The sequence below is a fragment of the Ursus americanus genome, chromosome 6 (assembly GCF_024610735.1).
Source record: "Ursus americanus isolate L20-20 chromosome 6, mUrsAme1.1.p, whole genome shotgun sequence".
In the NCBI taxonomy this organism is placed as follows: domain Eukaryota; kingdom Metazoa; phylum Chordata; class Mammalia; order Carnivora; family Ursidae; genus Ursus; species Ursus americanus.
Window position 1 is genome coordinate 1,522,076 of NC_142132.1, and position 19,119 is coordinate 1,541,194.

The following is a 19,119-nucleotide window of genomic DNA, read 5'->3' on the forward strand; positions in this document are numbered from 1 at the left end:
ATTAGCTTCACGATATTCCACAATATGCTTTTTCCCCTCTAAATTATAAAAATTAAGGCAGCTCTAAAGCAGGTTCGTATCCTCACGTCAGCGAAAGGATCAGAGTGAAAGGCCCACAGTTCAGAATATCTGGTAATTTTCCTTCATTGGGAGCCGATTTGAATTTAAATTATGCACAATAAATGTCAAATCCTCCCCCATTTATCTCAGCAACTGAGGGATTCCATATCCTGAAAAAAGATCCCTGTGCTTCAAAGGCTCCTTGCCAGTGAGTCTTCTTGCCTCCTCGTGGGTGTTGGCTTGATGGCTGGCTGGCTTCCGTGCTGCGGGACGGGCCTCGCTCAGAATGAGCACCTTTGTTTTCTGTCTTGTGTCGTCAGTCAGATCCGTTCTGCCAAGCGCTGTCTGCCGGTGGTGAGTCTGCCCCAGCGTCATGCTGTCCCCTGGGTGGGTCGCCTATGGACCAGGGGCACCTATGGACTGAAGAAGGTGCCCAGACTGACCGGGCTCGTCCACGGAGGGCGGGTCAGGTCGCTGTGAAAACAGGCCCAGCGCGTGGTCGTACGGGATCACACAACTGGGGGGAGCACATGCCCCAGGTGATGCCTGTTTCGGGAGTGGGTGGCCGCGTGCTCCGCCTGGGCAGGTGCTGGCGGGGGGGCCCCTGCGGGCACGTGGACTCCGCCACGAGGTTCCAAATCCCTTCTGCTCCCACAGCCTGAGCACCTCACGTGGTCCCTGCCTGCGTTTGTCTCTTCATCCCAGAAAGATGGACCCGCCGTCCCAGCTCTGCCTGCCCCCAGGGGCCACAGGGAGGGACGAAAGCTCTGACAGCTGTTACATGTGTCTAACTCTATGTGACCTGTTTTGTCCTTGAGCTTTAGAGAGGTGGGGACTCCCATTCTGGGCCCAGCCCTTCAGATGTCAGGGGGGACATCTCCGTGGAAAACGCCGGCACATGGGCTGGGCAGTCCTGGCGCTGTTCCCTGGCAGCTGCTGCCCTCTGCCGGCCAAGATGGGGCAAGCAGGAGGGTGCTGCGGGGACCAGCGAGGGGTGGCTCCACGGAAGCCGTGGTTACTCTGTGCCCAAAAATCACCCTGGAAATGGAAAGCCCCTCCCAGTTAATGCCCCGCGCTCCCGGCACCACGTGGATGTGTGTGTTTACGGGGGCCCCCAGGACCCTCCGGGCGATGAGTGCCTGGGCGGGCACCTTCAAACTCAGAGCACTTTGTCTCTGCATCTGAATGGAGGACAGAGGACCCTTGGGATACGTGTTAACCAGAGTTGCTCTAGAACCCTCAGACTTTGGCCCTGGGACAGGTGAGGACCAGGCCTGGTGTGAATAAAGCACCTGTCGTCTCTATCAGCTGCCCTGTATCCAACCATCGTAGGGAAGCAGAAACGGGACCTCCTTCATCCTGGGTCTTTGTGGACAGTGCTTGTGGCTGGCCTTTTGGGAGGCATAGCATGTCCTCCGGTCACCGGTTTCCAGGGTGTGGCCTCTGCTGACAGGCCCTGTGGCCAATGTCTTGCAAAGTGTTTGTGAGTTTAACGTGGTTTTTTAAAGATTACTTATTTGAGAGACAGTGAGAGAGAGCACAGATGGAGAGGGAGAAACAGGCTCAGGACTCGATCCCAGGACCCTGAGATCATGACCTGAGCTGAAGGCAGACACTTCATGGACTGAGCCACCCAGGCGCCCCCGTGAGTTCGATGTTTCGATAAATGTGATACACACCCTGGGAGGAAAGGCATTCTTTAATTTATTCTTATTTGAATTTTAAAAATCAAGCCTAGACTCCAGAAGGAGAAGGCGTGTGCTGCCTTGTCCTGGTGAAAGCTTGGGACTTAGGCTAAGAAGGTCAGAGGTAATCAGGCCCAGGTCCCAGGCAGGTGGCATCGTCTGCCGTGAGACCCAGGCTGTCCCAGGTCACCAGGGCAAAACCATGGGCTGGCAATATCTTCCTGGGAGGCCACTGGGGATGGTTCTGCCCCCAACCACCTGGAAGCCAGTAATGCCCGCTGTTCCCTTGCCCAGAAGGCAGGGATGCCAGCCCCGTTTCTGGTCACCCCTGCAGGGAGCACAGCTGGAACTCAGTGCCTCCTCGTGCGACAAAGTGAATGAGCCATTTGGGGGGCGGGGTCGATAACTATGAAGGTTTTTGACATGAGAGATACAAATATAAAACAAAGAAGTTAAATGGAAACCTGTCCGTCAAGTTACGTCAATATGCCTGTGGTCTTACACACACACACACACACACACACACACACACACACAGACACACACACTCCCTGACTCTGTCCACAGAACGACCCAGGAGCAGTGACTTGAATGGCATGAGCACCTCTGTGCCTGAAATTTGTGTTTAAATAACAGTCCCCACCAAGAGGGGGCAGGACTCCTCAGGCCTGAGGCAGAGAGAGTACGAGGGAGCCCATAAAACAATGAAGTTTGAGGTCGAGGGTCCCGAGAACCCCACATCCCCTGCCAGGAACAGAGGCTGGTGCCAACCTGCCATCTACGTGGGTGCTGACCACCCCCGAAGATCCCCAGAAGGAAGCAGGTTGGGGGTGTCTAGGGTAGGGGTGTCCTGATGACCCCATAGAGTTGTTGCTGGGGCTTCTAGGAACCCCACCTTCCATTGCCTCAAGACCCCTGGTGGGCATGGGGCTCCCCTGGGGCAGGGGTCCCTGAGTCCTGGCCAGACACAGGTCCTTAGTGGGCACTTGAAGGGGCCCCACAAATAGCACTGCCTTGAATACAGAATTTATTTATGTATTTATTTTTAAAGATTTTATTTATTTATTTGTGAGAGAGAGAGGGAGAGAGAGCAAGCAGGGGGAGCAGCAGGCTCCCCACTGAGCAGGGAGCCCAACGTGGGGCTCGATCCCAGGACCCTGGGATCATGACCTGAGCTAGAGGCAGATGCTTAACAGACTGAGCCACGTAGGTGTCTCTTTTATATAGAATTTATTTTAAAAATGTAACTTAGAAAGGCAGTTTTTCCTTTAAAAAAAGATGGTTTTGGGGCGCCTGGGTTGCACAGTGGTTAAGCGTCTGCCTTCAGCTCAGGGCATGATCCCGGCGTTCTGGGATCGAGTCCCACATCAGGCTTCTCCGCTGGGAGCCTGCTTCTTCCTCTCCCACTCCCCCTGCTTGTGTTCCTTCTCTTGCTGGCTGTCTCTCTCTGTCAAATAAATAAATAAAATCTTAAAACAAACAAACAAACAAAAACAAAGAAGAACCAAGTGAATGGAGAGGAATCCCATGTTCATGGATAGGAAGACTAGAGACTCAACACAAACCCAATCAAGATCCCAGCAAGTTACGTGTGGATGTCAACTACCCGATGCTCACGTTTAGATGGAGAGGAGACACAGGCCCAGAACCGCCACGAATACTGATGGGGAAGAACAAGGTCAGGGGACTGGCGTTACCCGACCTCAAGAGTCCCTGGGAAGCTACGGTATTCAAGACGGTGTGGTGTTGGTGAAAAAGTAGACAAATGGGTCAGTGGATCAGAGAAATAGACCCACGTAAATACAGTCGACTGACGTTTGACAAAGAGCAAAGGCAACACAGTGGAGCAAAGATGGTCTCTTCAACGATGGCGCTGGAACACTTGGAAAATCGTGAATCTAGAGCCGGACCTGACACCTTCACAGAAGTTGACTCGAAATGCATCACAGACCTGAATGTAAAATGTGAAACTGTAAAACTTCTAGGAAATAAAACAGGAGAAAATGTAGGTACCTTGGGTTGGCAAGGAGTTTTTTAAAGACAATCACTTCCCCTGATCTGTGGAGAGATTGGAACTCAGGACCCGGAGACCGAGAGTTGCACGCTCCACCCACTGAGCCGGCCAGGTGCCCCTGCAGGTGAGTTTTTAGATGCAGCACCGAAGGCACAATCCATGAGAGGAAATTTGTAAGTCGGACTTCATTACAATACAAAAAGTGTTCCCTGTGAAGCACGCCGTTAAGAGAATGAAAAGACGAATCACAGACTCTTAGAAAGTATGTACCGAAGAAACAGTGGGTAAGGGGTCTACAGTCAGTATCCCTGGGGGAGCCCCAGCCACGTGGTGGGTCTGCAGGGCATGCCAGGACACAGGCCCACCCCAGCCAGGACCCTCTGGTGCGGAGCCCCTCTCCCTCGTCGGCTGAGAAAGGAGGAGCTGCTGGGATCACATGGCCAAAGTGCTGAGCGCAGGGACGGCCGGGCCCCAGGTGCTGACCCCGGGTGCTGAGCTGGGGTCCCGGGAGGACTGGCGGCACCCCTGCCTGCGGTCCACCTGTGAGATTTCACACCTTCCTTCTGGCCTCAGCAGGTGGGCATTGGGACTGTGGGAGAGTGTGGACAACTGGGGGGAGCATGGCCACATTCTGAGGCAGCGGGGCGCTGAGGACCGCGGGCTTCCTGACAATCAGTTTTCCCAGCAGAGCACTGGTCCCCCTCGTGGCCACCCCTCTGTCCCTCAGGGCTGCTCACATCCCCATGCACCCGTCTCCTGGCCAGCCACCCTTCCAGCCCAGGCTCCTCCTCTCCCCAGGAGCCCGCCGCACAGAACAGAGGCGGGTCCCTCTTGGGGGCTCTGTGTCCACTTTCTGAACCCGTGATGGCAGGACTCGGGGTGATGGTCATGTTTCAGACGTGAGCTCGGTGCCCTCGCGCTCGGAGCCCAGCTCTGCGCTGGAGACCACATCCCTTGGGAAGAGGCCTCCGCTCTCCAGGAGTCCCTGGAGCAGTGGGGAAGGGGCACGTGGATACGCTCCCGGGACACCCTGGGAGGCATGTTGTGGCGTGGAGCGCAGCGGCCTGCGAGGTCAGTGTGGCGGCCTGCGGGTCCCGGCCGGGGGTCCCCGCTCGTGGTCGGGCTGCTTAGGAAGGACAAGGTCAGCTCCAGAAATGCTTGCGTATCAGACCTCACGTGACCTCAGGCGACTCAGCGTCATGTCAAAAATGAAACATTTGTAGTCTAGATCATTGTAGAGTTCTACAAACCTCTGAGGCCACATATGTACCTCATTTCCTTTCAAACAAACTTTTTTTTACAAGGACTCCTGGGATCCCCCCACAGGCCAAGAGTCCGCACAGGGGAAGTGCCTGAGGCCTCCAGGCCTCCTCTCACTTCCAAGCTGAACCCCTCCCCCTTGGCCCCTCCAGAGGAGGGGTGGGTCAGTGGGAAGAGAGGGTGGGGGCCAGGTCTGCAGGCCCCTTCTCCCCCAGCCCCTGGGACAATAGAGAAGAAAGAGGGGAGCAGGGAGCCCTATGCCTCCCTGCTACAGGCACGGGACCCGCTTCTAACCTCCTTCAGCTCCACCCTCGGGCCTGGGGCCCAGGTCACCGGCCCAGAATCAGCTACGTTGCAGCCCAGACCCTCACCCAGAAATAACCAAAATGGAGCCCAGCACCCTTGCTCCTGGGGAGTCAGGAGGGGAACGTGCTTCCCAGCTATGCCCTCTCTGAAGGCTTTGCCCCCATCTTTCCTGGGTTCTCAAAGCCACCCAGGGAGGAAGTCCCCTATTGCTGACCCTGGGGCTGGTGGGGAGGGGACAGTGTCGTGGACCAAGGCCCCAGCTGGAGCGACACACAGAGCCTCTCTGAAGGCTTCGTGCCAAGGCCCATCCCCACCCCTGCAGGGTGAAGGAGCTGCTGGGCGCTGGGGTGACCAGGCAGGGCTGGAGGACCGGGGTTGGGGTCATGCTTACAGCCCAGGATAGGGGACAAAGCCTCGCATTTGTCTTTGGGCCTGGTGCCTCCCCCCCACAAAGAAAGAAAACATGCAAAAACTGGCAAGTAGCCTTTTCTCCACTCAAGGCAGTGGCAGCTGTGGGTGTGAGGTGGGCATGGCCTCTGACTCAGTTTCCCTAAGAGCTCATTGGAGGGTGTGGGTCTGACCACCTGGGCTCCATTACTGCGTCCTTCTGGGGGAGAGAAGCAGGGCCGGCTGAGTAGACCTGTCCCAGGGCTAATCGGATTAGTGACTGTAGGTGTTGGCCCCAGCCTTTCTCAGGGAAGAGAGCCCCTCACCGCGGAGCCCCCCCCCATTGCTGGGAGTGAGGCCCGGGCTGGGGTGGCAGGGTTCCTTCGGAGCAGAAAGGGGGAGCTCTGACAGCCTGCGCGCCCCCTCGCGCTGTCCCAGATGTGGGCTGCGGCCGGTGGGTGTGGGCTCCCAGGCCTTCGGATAAAGGAAAGAGCAGGTGCGAAGGGCACGAGTCCAAGCGGGACACTCACAGTGCGTCGTGAGCGCGGGCGCCCAGGAGAGGGACATGCCACAGGGTGGCGCTCCTGTCCCTCGTTTGTGGGCTGGCTGGGGCCCTGGTCAAGGCAACCCCGTGTCTCCCGGCCTTCTGCTGACATGTCCGACAACCAGAGAATGAGGGAAGGAAACGCGGGGCTGTTGAAATCCACCCGGCCCTGGGCTCCATTTTCCAGGGTCACCCCGTCACCCCTGCCGGCACTGTCCTCGTCCCTGGGCAGGAAACCAAGGACGGCGCTCATTTCTCGTGAGTCCTCCCCCTGGGGCGGCCCCGGGGGCACACTCTCAAACACCCCGCGGCTGCCTCACTTTACCCTCAGAGCCCCGAGGACACACCGCCCTTGCTGAGCCTCCGTGACGGCAGGTTTAGGACTTCTTCCCGGCTCTGTGTCGCAGAACCAGTCCTGGGAACTGGAGAGAGGCAAGTTTGCCAAAGCACCGATGAAACTGCATGTGGGATGCCGGGCACCTCCCTCCGGGCCGTCGTGGGCCCCCCAGCTTTGCAGCATTGCCCGAGGGGCCAGGCCCATCCCTGCGAATGAGGAGCCCTACAGACTGACCAGCCACTGGACCACCATTTTCTAGGAAAAGTTGCATTCGGTTTGTGTTTTAGTTAGATTTCCAGCACTCGAGGGGAACAAAGTCACTTTCTAGGACAGAGGAGACGCATCGAAGAACATAGGGTAGCCGGTGACGTGTTTCCTTCTGGGTAGGCCGATGCTTCAGGAGTTAGGGTCCCATGCACCTCTGCTTTCACCTGGGGGAGGGGGTCAGAGCCTCTGAGATCTCCCTGCCCCCCCGGCCTGGGCACCTTGTTCTTACCTTTGGGCCAGGCCTCCCTGGGCAGAGAGATAGTCAGAGAGCAGTGGGGGAGATGTTAGGGGGCAGGGGGAGGTGGTCGGGGGTAGGGAGGTGATGGTCAGTGGCAGAGGGGAGGTGGTCAGGGGGTGGGGGGTTAATGGTCATGGGCAGAGGGGAGGTGGTCAGGGGCATGGGGGAGATAGTCAGGGGGGAGATAGTCAGGGGGCAGGGAGGAGGTGATCAGAGGTTAAGGGGTGATGGTCAGTGGACAAGAGGGGAAGTGGTCAGGGGGTAGGGGTTGCTGGTCAGTGGACAGGAGGAGAGGTGGTCAGGGGGCAGGGATGATGGTCAGGGGCAGAGGGGTGATGGTCATTGGGCAGGGGGGAGGTGGTCAGGGGTTAGGGGGTGGTAGTCAGTGGAGAGGAGGGGAGGTGGTCAGGGGGTATGGAATTGATGGTCAGCGGTGGAGTGGAGATGGTTGGGGGAAGGGAGGCGATCAGGGGCATGGGGGGGGATGGTCAGAGGACAGGAGGGGAAGGGTCAGGCGGTGGGCTGGGGGATGGGTGGGACAGACCCTCTGGGCCTCCTTCTGGAGCAGCCAGGGGCTCAGGCCTGAGGGCATTGTCAGAACCACTAGGAGCCAGGCCCCCCTTTCCAAGGCCAGTTTCTACAATAGCTCTGTCTCCACATCAGAGGACCCTCCTGCTATGTGTGGATTGTTCTTTGCTCAGGACAAAGGTCCCCAGCAGGGATGGCCCACCAGCCAGTCTCCTGGGACTAGACCTGCTTCATCTGTCCTCTGTGTGGCCGGCTGGCTTCCTGCCAGGGAGCTGCATGAAGGGTAGGGGCTCGCTCACCCCTTCTTGGTTGATGACCTGGTTGGGGTCCCACTCTGGGAAGGGTCCCCCGGCCGGCTTTCCTCATCATACAGAAGGAGCACGGTGGGGGGTGAGCCCCCTGCTGTCCTGACTCCCTGCATCCCGTGGCAGCAGCGCTACCAGAGCGTGAAGCTGGGAGCCTTTCCAGAGGACAGCGGTCAGGCTCCGCAGCCCTTCCCTCCTGAGGTGGAGCATTGGGGAGCCTCTCTGCTGGATTGGGAGGGCCCCCATTCCCATCACCAAGCAGGAAGGACTGAAGGCGTTGGGGGTTTCACAGGAAAGGGGAGCCTGGTGGCTGGCAGGGGGAACGGCTGTTCTGGGCTCAGTGGTGACACAGGGTGCCCTGGCGGAATGGCTGACGGTCGGTGGGAGAGCCAGGGCCAGGGCCCCCACGAACCTGCAGGGCCCTGGGCTTCTGGCCGCCAGGGCCACAGAGGGCCGCACGGAGAGCTAGAGGACCTTGGGGACTTATCTCCACAGCGACACAGGACGCCAGCTGGGGTGGCCACCAGGGCAGATGGTCTCTGAGGTTCCCCAGCGGTCACTTTGAGGGTGGGGGTCAGATGGAGATGCTGGGCTTCGGGGAAGACACTTGGACAACTAATAGCATTTTATCCTAGGCAAGTTTTCCCTCCAGACTGTGACAACCTGAGGGCCAGGGTGGGTCCTTGCTTCCCCCATTCCACGGTGGTGAATGTGGGGGGCCCCCCAAGTAAGCCCCCACCTGTGACCCCCGGGGCCCCGGTCTCCCCAGGGCTGGGCGCACAGGAGGTATCAAACACGTCTGCAGGATGGGAGCTGTCCCCGCGTGCACTCTGTGCCCTGCTCGCCCACCGGCCCACCTGCCAGCCCTTGTTTGCAGGTGGCAGGTGAGGAGTTTTGACCCCGCAGCTGAAGGAGCGAGCGTCTGGTGTCATACACTCAGGCGGCCCGAGAGCGCTCTGTACTGTCAGCAGGGTTCTTAGGAAGAGGGCTATTTTAGGGACCGTGAAGTGGTCAGTTGCTCAGTTTCACCACCTCTCTCTAACATCTCCCAATTGTCTGATATTCCAAATACATGGATTTCAAATAGGTTTCCAGGAACTTCTGCTGCTAGGCCTGGAGATTCATTTCTCTTTAACTTGAAGCTCATTTCATGCTCAACATTTCAACGCTAATCATTTTAGACCAATACATCAGAGTTGTGGAGAAAATAATTGATTTGGAAAAATGAGTCTCCATAAATTATATAAGTAACAATACATGAGTAATTTGGGTGCCTTCGCAGAATACTGAGCACTTGAATGCTGGCTTGGAATGGCGCCCTGTCCTTGTCATTAGCTGGACACACGGTGCAAGGCTGAGGCCTGGCCCGTCCTGCCATGTGCCCGGCAGCACATGGGACGGCAGCGGCTTCGGCCTCCAGACACGGGAGGCCTGAGGGAGCAAGAGTGCCCTGTCCTCAGCTCGTCCTGACGCGGCAGGTACGCGCAGAAGGAAGGCCGTGTCCTCGCTGAGTCTCCTCCTGCCTGTCTGAGCGTCAGCCTCCCCTGCTCGGGCTGGACGGCTTCCCCGCCTCGCGGGTGTCCCAAAAGCACACGGCGCATCTGGACGGATGACGCATCTTCCTGCCACACCGCCTTCCTCCGCGGCAACTGGTTAAGTATCGAGTTCTATATTAAAATGAATGAGTGTATTACAGACGGAGTGAAATGTTGGAATTCAAAAAAATAGGGACTAGAACTCATAGGCTATATTTCGTGTTGGCAGGCCGCTCCAGGCCACACCCCAGATCCCTGCGTGGCGAGTCGACTTGCCTCTGAATTTGGAGAAAGTTCCAGCAGGCCTGGGGTAGGTGTCCTCCCGCCTGGCGTGGTCTTCAGGCCCTGTCATCCAGGGTGCACAGCTCAGCATCCCAGAGCTCATCCTCCCTGACTGTCTCCTGGCTGCGACCCCACAGTCGCACGGAGGTGGGACCCGAGCCTGGGCAGGCCCGCTCTCCCCACCTCCATCCCTCCCACCAGGCGGGACAGCGTCCCCAGCGGGAGACACTCAGGCCCCTGACCTAAGCCAACCTGTGTTTATTCAAGATGTGACCGTCTGAGTGTGTTAAAGCTTGATGCCCTGGAATCGATTTAGATTTTAGTCTTAGGGCTCAGTTCCACCTTTTAAAGACGATCTCTGTGTCACGTCTGGGGGCAGAGAGAAGCAGTATTGTGGACAACGAGCTGAGCTGTGGAAAGTGCCTGGCACGCTGTGTCCCAGAGACCCTTGGACACCATGGAATTCTGTGCCGACCCCATCACCCTGGGCTTCCCTCCGCACCTCACCCGCACAGACTGCACGGACCTCTGTTCATTAAGGGGGGGCAGTGTATTATATATTTACTTATTTTTTAATTTTTATTATTTTTATTTTTTTATTATAATAATATTTTTTATTATATTATGTTAGTCACCATACAGTACATCCCTGGTTTTTGATGTAAAGTTCCATGATTCATTAGTTGTGTATAACACCCAGTGCACCATGCAATACGTGCCCTCCTTACTACCCATCACCAGTCTATCCCATTCCCCCACCCCCCTCCCCTCTGAAGCCCTCAGTTTGTTTCTCAGAGTCCATAGTCTCTCATGCTTTATTCCCCCTTCTTTTTTTTTTATTTTTAAGATTTTATTTATTTATTTGACAGAGATAGAGACAGCCAGTGAGAGAGGGAACACAAGCAGGGGGAGTGGGAGAGGAAGAAGCAGGCTCATAGCGGAGGAGCCTGATGTGGGACTCGATCCCAGAACGCTGGGATCACGCCCTGAGCCGAAAGCAGACGCTTAACTGCTGTGCCACCCAGGCACCCCGCTTTATTCCCCCTTCTGATCACCCCCCTTTCTTTATCCCTTTCTTCTCCTACCGATCTTCCTAGTTCTTATGTTCCATGGATGAGAGAAACCATCTGATAATTGTCTTTTTCTGCTTGACTTATTTCACTTAGCATTATCTTCTCCAGTGCCGTCCATGTTGCAGCAAATGTTGAGACATCGTTCTTTCTGATAGCTGAGTAATATTCCATTGTATATATGGACCACAACTTCTTAATCTAGTCATCTGTTGAAGGGCATCTCGGCTCCTTCCACGATTTAGCTATTGTGGACAATGCTGCTATGAACATTGGGGTGCATATGGCCCTTCTCTTCACTACGTCTGTATCTTTGGGGTAAACACCCAGTAGTGCAATGGCTGGGTCATAGGGTAGCTCAATTTTTAACTTTTTAAGGGACCTCCACACTGTTTTCCAGAGTGGCTGTACCAACCTGCATTTTCACCAACAATGTAGGAGGGATCAAGGGGGGCAGTGTTTTAAATGCTGCTCTCAGGTGACCCCATGAGCACATCAGGGAGGAGGATGGGCCCCATCAGACGCTTTCTTGTTGCTTTCCTTCACCCTCCCAAACCCTCCACGCCCTCCCCAGTTCTCGCAGGGGCCCACCCCCTTGCCTTCCTTGCCCCCCAGCACAGGACTCTGCAGGGAGTGGGCTCACGTGTTTGTCGGCATACATTGAATATGCTTATTTTGGATAGGATTTCAGTGTTCATCAGCTCTGCCTTTAAAATATTTGTTGAATTAACAGCAGTTCGATTTCTTCCGTTGAACAGAGTCAGAGCCAGTGTTGATTTATTTAGTCTGCTCAACATAATTGCAAGGTTGGGTCTTAAATACAGCTTATTAACACTTTTAATAGAATGCAGAAAGAGAAATTTCAACAGAGATAAAATTTCAGCACAATGATAAAAGCAATTAGGAAGGCTTCAGGGGTGTAAAGTCAACTCCATGCCTCCGATGGGTGACGCTGGGTCTTTAATTAGTAAACATGGATTTGTGGCTCTGAGTTTGCTCTCCCGCAGGCGCCAGCAACGTCACTCTCTTGAGCCAGCTGCCCTCCATGTCCCTGGACACGAACGTGACTGTGGCGTCACTGGCTGCTTATGCAATGGTGGACATTCCAGGAACATCCACTGAGCATGTGGCAGGAAGGGGAGCCCTCTTGAGTTTCTCTTGCTTCTGGAATTGCTCACTGCCTCAGGGCCACTGAGTAGGTGTGAAGCAATCGATCCTCGATGCGACCTCACTTTTTACCCCTAAGAGAACTCTATGAACAGAACTTCCTGTCAAGATGGAAAGTTCTAGGTTCGCACTGTCCAATACAGTGGCCACTGGCTACCCGGTGCTATGGAACCTTTGAAATGTGACTAGTGTGGCTGAAGAACTGAATTTTAGATTTTTTAAAAAAGATTTTATTTATTTATTTGACAGAGAGAGAGACAGCCAGCAAGAGGGAACACAAGCAGGGGGAGTGGGAGAGGAAGAAGCAGGCTCCCAGTGGAGGAGCCCGATGTGGGGCTCGATCCCAGGACCCTGGGATCACACCCTGAGCCGAAGGCAGGCGCTTAACGACTGAGCCACCCAGGCGCCCCTGAATTTTAGATTTTATCTGACTGTAACTAATTTGAATTTAGATGTCAGAGCTACATGTGGCTGTAGTACCATGTGGTGCACTCTAGCGGGAGGCTTAGAGCTCATCCCCCTCTTTACAGAAGAGTAAGGAGCCTCTCTGTGGCATTTGGCCTGCATTTCCACCTCCAGGGAGGGTCCAGCCACCGCTGTGCATGCTGGGAGAATCGCAGGACTGGGGAGAGGGGCACGTTACCACTGTGCATGCTGGGAAGATCCCAGGACTGGGGGGGCAGACCACTGCTGCACATGCCAGAAAAATTGGGCTACCTCGAAGGGCCAGCCAGAGGTCAGATGGCCACAGATGGTCACTGCCTCCCTGTCTGCAGGCCCATCCTTTCTCCAATGTCCTCCCCTGCTCCCCTTAAATCTTTTTATATCCATTAACATAGGATTAGGACAAAATTGACTGTGGTTATTATTACGGATGTGTGTGTCTCATATCCCCGTTTGTCCTCAGTTCCTCAAGAAACCTCGAGTCATTTTGTCCCACAGCCTCACTGTAGCAGTGGCTTTGCTCTGCGGCAAGCACTGGGAAGTCAACCCCTCTGCCAGGACGTGGAGTGCAAAGGCTGCTCCGCAGGCTGCTTGCTGGAATCAGTCTACTCTTGCCATTATTGGTAATAAAGGCTGTTATTTCAAGAGCCCAAATGGGGTCCCCCTCAATTCTTCAGGCTGTATACAGAACCTCTTCAGCACCCTCAAATAGAGAACTTCTTAGAAGAGGACCATGAAACAGGTGCTCTCCTCTGTGTCAAAGGGCAGAGCGGGCCTGGCCTGGGGCTGCAGCACTCTGGCATTAAGGGGCCCAGCACCCGCGAAGCCATATGGAAGCTGTCAGTCTATCCGGCTATGCTCTGAAAATGTGGTGAGGCCATAAGTATGGGACAGTTTCAGTAGCATCCACTTAGCCTTCTAGTTTGTTATTATTAGAACATAAAGCAATATTCATTCTTCTCTGCAGTCAGCTTGGAAAGTACTTTCAGTGCTCAGAGGGTTTCGGCAGGGATGGTGGTGACGCACACCCGCAGGCTGCCCCTCTCCTCGGGCTGTGGGAGGTGGGGGCGTGGTGTCCCCTTGGCTCCTGAACCCATATATTTGCCTCATGGGAGTAGTCCTGCTGTGGTCTGTCCACGGGGGACCAAGGGACCCACCCTGATCTTTTTTTGGTACATTTTATTTGTGTTTTACCTTTTAATTAATTGTTAATTGTTTAATTGATAATTAAAGAATTGCTTAACAATTAAACAATTGTTTAATTGTTAATTGTTACTATTTAATTATTTAATTGTTTATGTAATTATTTATTTTTATTTAAAATATATATAACATAAAAACTGCTATGTTAACCATTTATTTTATTTCATTTTATTTAAAATTGATTAATTAACATATAGTGAACTATTAGTGAGGTAGAGGTCAATGACTCATCAGTTGCATATAGCACCCAGGGCTCATTCTATTACGTGCCCTCCTTAATGCCCATCACCCAGTGACCCCATCCCCCCACCCCCTCCCTCCAGCAACCCTCAGTTTATCTCGATGATTAAGAGTCTCATGGTTTCTCTCTCTCTCTCTGATTTTGTCTTGTTTTATTTTTCCCTCCCTTCCCCTATGTTCATCTGTTTTGTTTCTCAAATTGCACATATGAGTGAGATCATATGGTATTTCTCTTTTTCTGACTGACGTATTTCACTGAGCACAATACCCTCTAGTTCTGTCCACATCATTGCAAATGGCAAGATTTCATCTTTCTGACGGCTGAGTAACATTCCATTGCATATATATCACGTCTTCTTTATCCATTTTAAAGATTTATTTATTTATTTGCGAGAAAGAGAGAGAACGTACACAGAAGCATGAGTAGGGGGAGGGGCAGAGGGACAGAGAAAAATCTCAAGCAGACTCCATGCTGAGCACAGAGCCCAATGCAGGGCTCGATCTCACGACCCTGAGATCATGACCTGAGCCAAAGCCTGGAGTTACTGCTGGGAGCCTGCTTCTCCCTCTCCCGCTCCCCCTGCTTGTGTTCCCTCTCTCGCCGGTTGTCTCTCTCTCTCTGTCAAATAAATAAATAAATAAAAGCTTAAAAACAAAACAAAACAAAACAAAAACACGCCGGAGTTAGACGCCTAACCGACTGAGCCACCCAGGTGCCCCTATGTTAACCATTTCATGAGTACATTTCAGCGGCGTCCAGCACATTCACCGTGCTGTGCAGCCAGCCCCACCCTCCGTTCCCGGGACTCGCTCATCCCCCCCCCCCCCCCGAAGCTCTGTCCCCACCCCCTCCCCCGCCCCTGGTGCCTACCGTCTCCTCTCTGTCTCTGTGAATGTGGCGGCTCTAGGGACCTCACAGGGGTGACGGCGCCCAGTCCTGGTCCTTCCGTGTCTGGCTTTCACTCGGCATCAGGCGCTCGGGGCTCCTCCACGCGGGAGCAGGTGCCAGCCTGTCCCTCCTCTCAAGGCGGAGAGACACGCGTCCCTTCATCCCTTCATCCCTGCTGGACACTGGGGCGCCTTCCAGCTGTTGGCTCCTGGGAATCAGGCTGCTGTGAACACGGGGTGCAAACATCCGCTCGGGGCCCTGCTTTCAGTGTTCGGGGGTGCGCCCAGAGCTGGGATTAGGAACATGTACACGGCACTGTTTCTAGTGTTTTGAGGAACCACTGCACTCCTTCGGCGGAGGCCGCCCCATTCGCATTCCCGCGTCGGGGCACAAAGGCTTCAGGACCTCCACATCCTCACCTGCGCTTGTTTTCTGGTTGGCGCCGTTGCTGTGTGTGCACGTGAGGTGACGTCTCGTGTGGTGTTGTTTGCGTCTCCCTGATGGTCAGTGATGGGGAGCATCTTTTCATGGCTTATTGGCCATTTGTCTAACTCTTTTGGAGAAATGTGTATTTGGGTCGTTTGCTCATGGTTGAATTGGTTTGCTTATTTTTTTTGGTCTTGACCCACCTTGAACTTCAAACCCACTTTAAAACTCTGCACTGGAGTATTTGCCCCTGTAAGGAATGAAGTCCTGTATTCCTCGTACAAGTCAGTGAATAGTTGGGGGGGGGGATGTGTGGGGGCAGATACTTTCGTTCGAGGCTCGTTTGGACGATTGCCCACAGGCTAGCGAGGTGGCCTTCACCCAGTTCAGAAGAAATGACTGGAGGAGGGCCTCCTGTCTACTGCCAGGAAGAGTCACTCCTCGTCCTCCCTCAAACTTCAAGGTAGAATTTGACTAATAGAATGGGAGTCATTAGTGTTCTTTCACTGCAGGGAAGATCAAATCCCAACCTAATTATTTGTAAAAGTGAATTTCCCCCCCCTGAAAATCGCAAGCTTTTAATAACTGGTGTGAGAAGCCCACTCTGTGCACACGAACGGGGGTGTTTAGTGAAGCCGCGGCGGCAGGCACGGACCCCTCCAAAGTGGGCGCGCCTCGGCTGCCGGTGTCATGAAAATGGGAAACGCTGGCGTGAGTGATCCTGGGTCATTCTTTAATCAGGGGAGAGACTGGGGAGCTAATAACAGCTCCAGGAATAGGATTTAATGAGGAGCAAAAAGGCAAGAATTAATGGAAAGCTCAGCCAAATGATATGGAGTGGCTTGGCATTTTTAATGAGCTGTGGTGTCCTGATCTGCTCCGCGCAGAAGGGCTTGGCAATTACGGAATACGGCCGGTTAATCTGATAAGTTATAATAATAATAACAACAACAACCCCAACATTTATTTAGTTCTTGGCCATTCACAAAGTCCTCGTCCACGCACCCCATTGGATCCTCAGGATCCTTCCCGTCACCGGGGGGCGGGTGCCTGGGACTGGGGCCTGGGGTGGAGGTCAGGCCTCCGCCCCTTCTCCTCACTTCCTCTCTGGCACACCGGTCCCCAGGCCTTGCTGGACCCAGCGTGACATGCAGGGAAGGGGATCTAACGTGGCCACCCTCCGAGTGTGGAGCAGAGCTGTGGGCCCTTCTCAGGTCTCCCCTGGCACCCACGTCCCTGGGCCACTGACCAGTGACTTGTCAGGTTCACCTGGCCGTGTTTCCATGTCCTTTTCAGCCCAGGGTTGGCAGTGGGTCCCCCACTTGGGGCCACTCCATCAGAGCTCCCAGCCTCAGGTGCATGCCCAGGGGGTAGGCCTGCAGTCTGTCCTGTGCTCCCAGCTACACCTGCAGCCCAGGGCCGGGCGTTGACATCACCCCAGCCAGGGAGCATCTGCTGACCCCAGCTTTTCACGAAGGAGGTCCGTGCTCACGGCTGGGGGCAGAGACCGGCCTGGAAGGTCCCAGAACGTCAGGCAGAGCAGCCAGGAGCTCAGGCAGATGGAGGTGGCCCCTACTCCAGCTGCCTGGGTCCAGGGGTTCTGATCCCGGGCCCTCTGTGGGGCTCCCGCCTCCTGCCTAGAATAATCGCCAGCACGCACGGGGCATCGAGGGCCCTGACGTGGCCTTTGCTCCAACCTCATGACAGCTCCACGTTGCCCAGGAAAAAGCTGGACCGACACCTTAATTCTTCACTCTGACTCACCTAAACAGGCTTCCATCTTTCCGCACTTGGGGAATATTAGACATCTATTCACAAACTTGACCTACAGGTTGGGGTTCCTGCCCTATCGCCAGCCTCTGGAGACTCTTGGCAAATACCAGGAGACCGAACAAACGGAAATTTCCTTGATTAGGTCAAACATGTGTCGCTGGGATGTGTGGGCTTGTGGAGATGGCTCCAGGCCAGAGGAACTTAAAAATACCATCTAGAAAATCTTCAACGTAATCCAGTTGCTTCTGCAGAAGGGCATACACTTCCAGATGTGAACGCCACCTCGAGCACAGCTCCCATGCCAACAGGTAATGCCTCATGTGTGGGGCGGGGCCGGGGTGCAGGAGGAGGCCAAGTGGGGCTCACAGACCCACCCCTGTTCCATCTGAGCCTGCCACTGTCTCCTGCACCGTGCCGGGGCAGAAGCGGTCTCCGCGTCCTAGGGGCTCTGACGACAACTTCCAGAGCACGTCCCGGCAGAGCAAAGCCACCTCGAAGAACCGTGAGGACAACTCCGGGATTTGAGTGTTAGCCCTGTATGCAAAGCAGAGCCCGATAAACAGCAGGGCTGGGCAGAAGGCCACAGCCAGGCCGGCAAAGGTCAGAGGCACAGAGACACGCAGAAGACGGCTGGGCTTGGGGCTCCGGGTGGCTCAGTCGTGAAGTGTCGGACTCTTGGTTGCAGCTCCGGTCGTGAGATCGAGCCCCGAGTCGGCTCCACGCTCAGCAGGGAGTCTGCTTCTCTTCCTGTCCCTCTCTCTCTGCCCCTGCCCCTCTCCCTGCTCACGCTCTCTCTCTCAAAGAAATAAATCTAAAAAAAAAAAAAAAAAAAAGAAGAAGAAGAAGAAGGAGAAGAAGGCAATGGGGCTTGGAAGTCTCCCGACTGGGCACGAGGGACCCTTTCCGAGCTATGGTCGGTGGGCGGTGGGGACACAGGCTCCCACAGCAGCAGCTCGGCCGCTAACAGACTCTCCACGGGGACACAGCTCCAGAGGGCCTCAGCTACATTCTGGGGTCCTGCCCACCTCATCACCCCCTGGAGGCACCCCGGGTGCGGCCATGGTGAGGAAGCCTGGCATGGCATTGCAAGGCCTCCTTCTGTTGGCAGAGATGGCCTTTCCAGGCGAGCCCCCTGCCCAGGCTCCGACGCTATCCCCGCGACTCCCTCCCTGCGGGGTGTCACTATGAGGAGGACGGTCGCTCTGGGCTCCGCCCGAATCCATTTCAGATTCGCGGGAAGCGGGGCCAGATGGAGACGGTCCCTTACGCGATGTTCAGGATGAAACAGGGTCGCACTTTGTGACAAGAATGACTTGAAATCACATTTTCACCTCAAGTTTGCGTATTTGCAAATGCATTAATTGGACACAAATAGAATATCAGGCATGGTTTTCCGTTTGGCAACAGAAGGACTTAGATCGGAGAAGAAACTGTCTTGGAGACTCGAGCATGCTTAGGGCGTGTGTGGCTTGTGGGGGCTACTCCCCGACGCTCCGACCTGGTCCGCGGTGGGGCTCCCCGGAGCATCCGCGGCGGACGGCTGCGTCCTGTGCCCAGAACGGCCTGCCAGCGGCAGCTGCGAGGGAGGCCCAGCCGCGGAGGCTGGCGTGCCCGACCTCCCTGGGGGGCCGGTGGGCCCTGCGGCCCGGTCTTCAGGAAGCTCTCCGTTCAAACACGGTGTTTGTCTTCCTGTCTGCAGCTCCGAGGAACTGCGCTCTTTCGGGCAGTCACGAGTGTGCTGCGGAGCGAAATGCGATTTATCGAGAGTATGACAACCGTACTGGTGGGCCATTAACCGGGGGCAGGTGGGTGTTGGGGGACGGCACAGAGAGCTGGCTGCCCTGAGTTTCTTGGCGTCTTGGAAATGAAGAGGCAGCAGCTAACGGGAGAGAGGAGATGCCGCAGATCACGAGAGAGCATCGGGCCAAATGTGCTGAGACTGGCTCTGCCACCGGTTTAGCTTCAAAAAAGTCCTCTTGTTTTGGGACAGAGCCAGGTGGGATGGCACTTCCCGTCAGGAGCGTTTTCACCTCGGCTGGTGGATAGGACCCTATGGCGAGCGGCTCAGGACGGCCTCGCAGACGCTCCACGGGCAGGGCCCTGCCTGGCGCCAGGGGTTACCGCCCACGAGCCGCAGCCCAGACGCGCTCGCGCTCCTT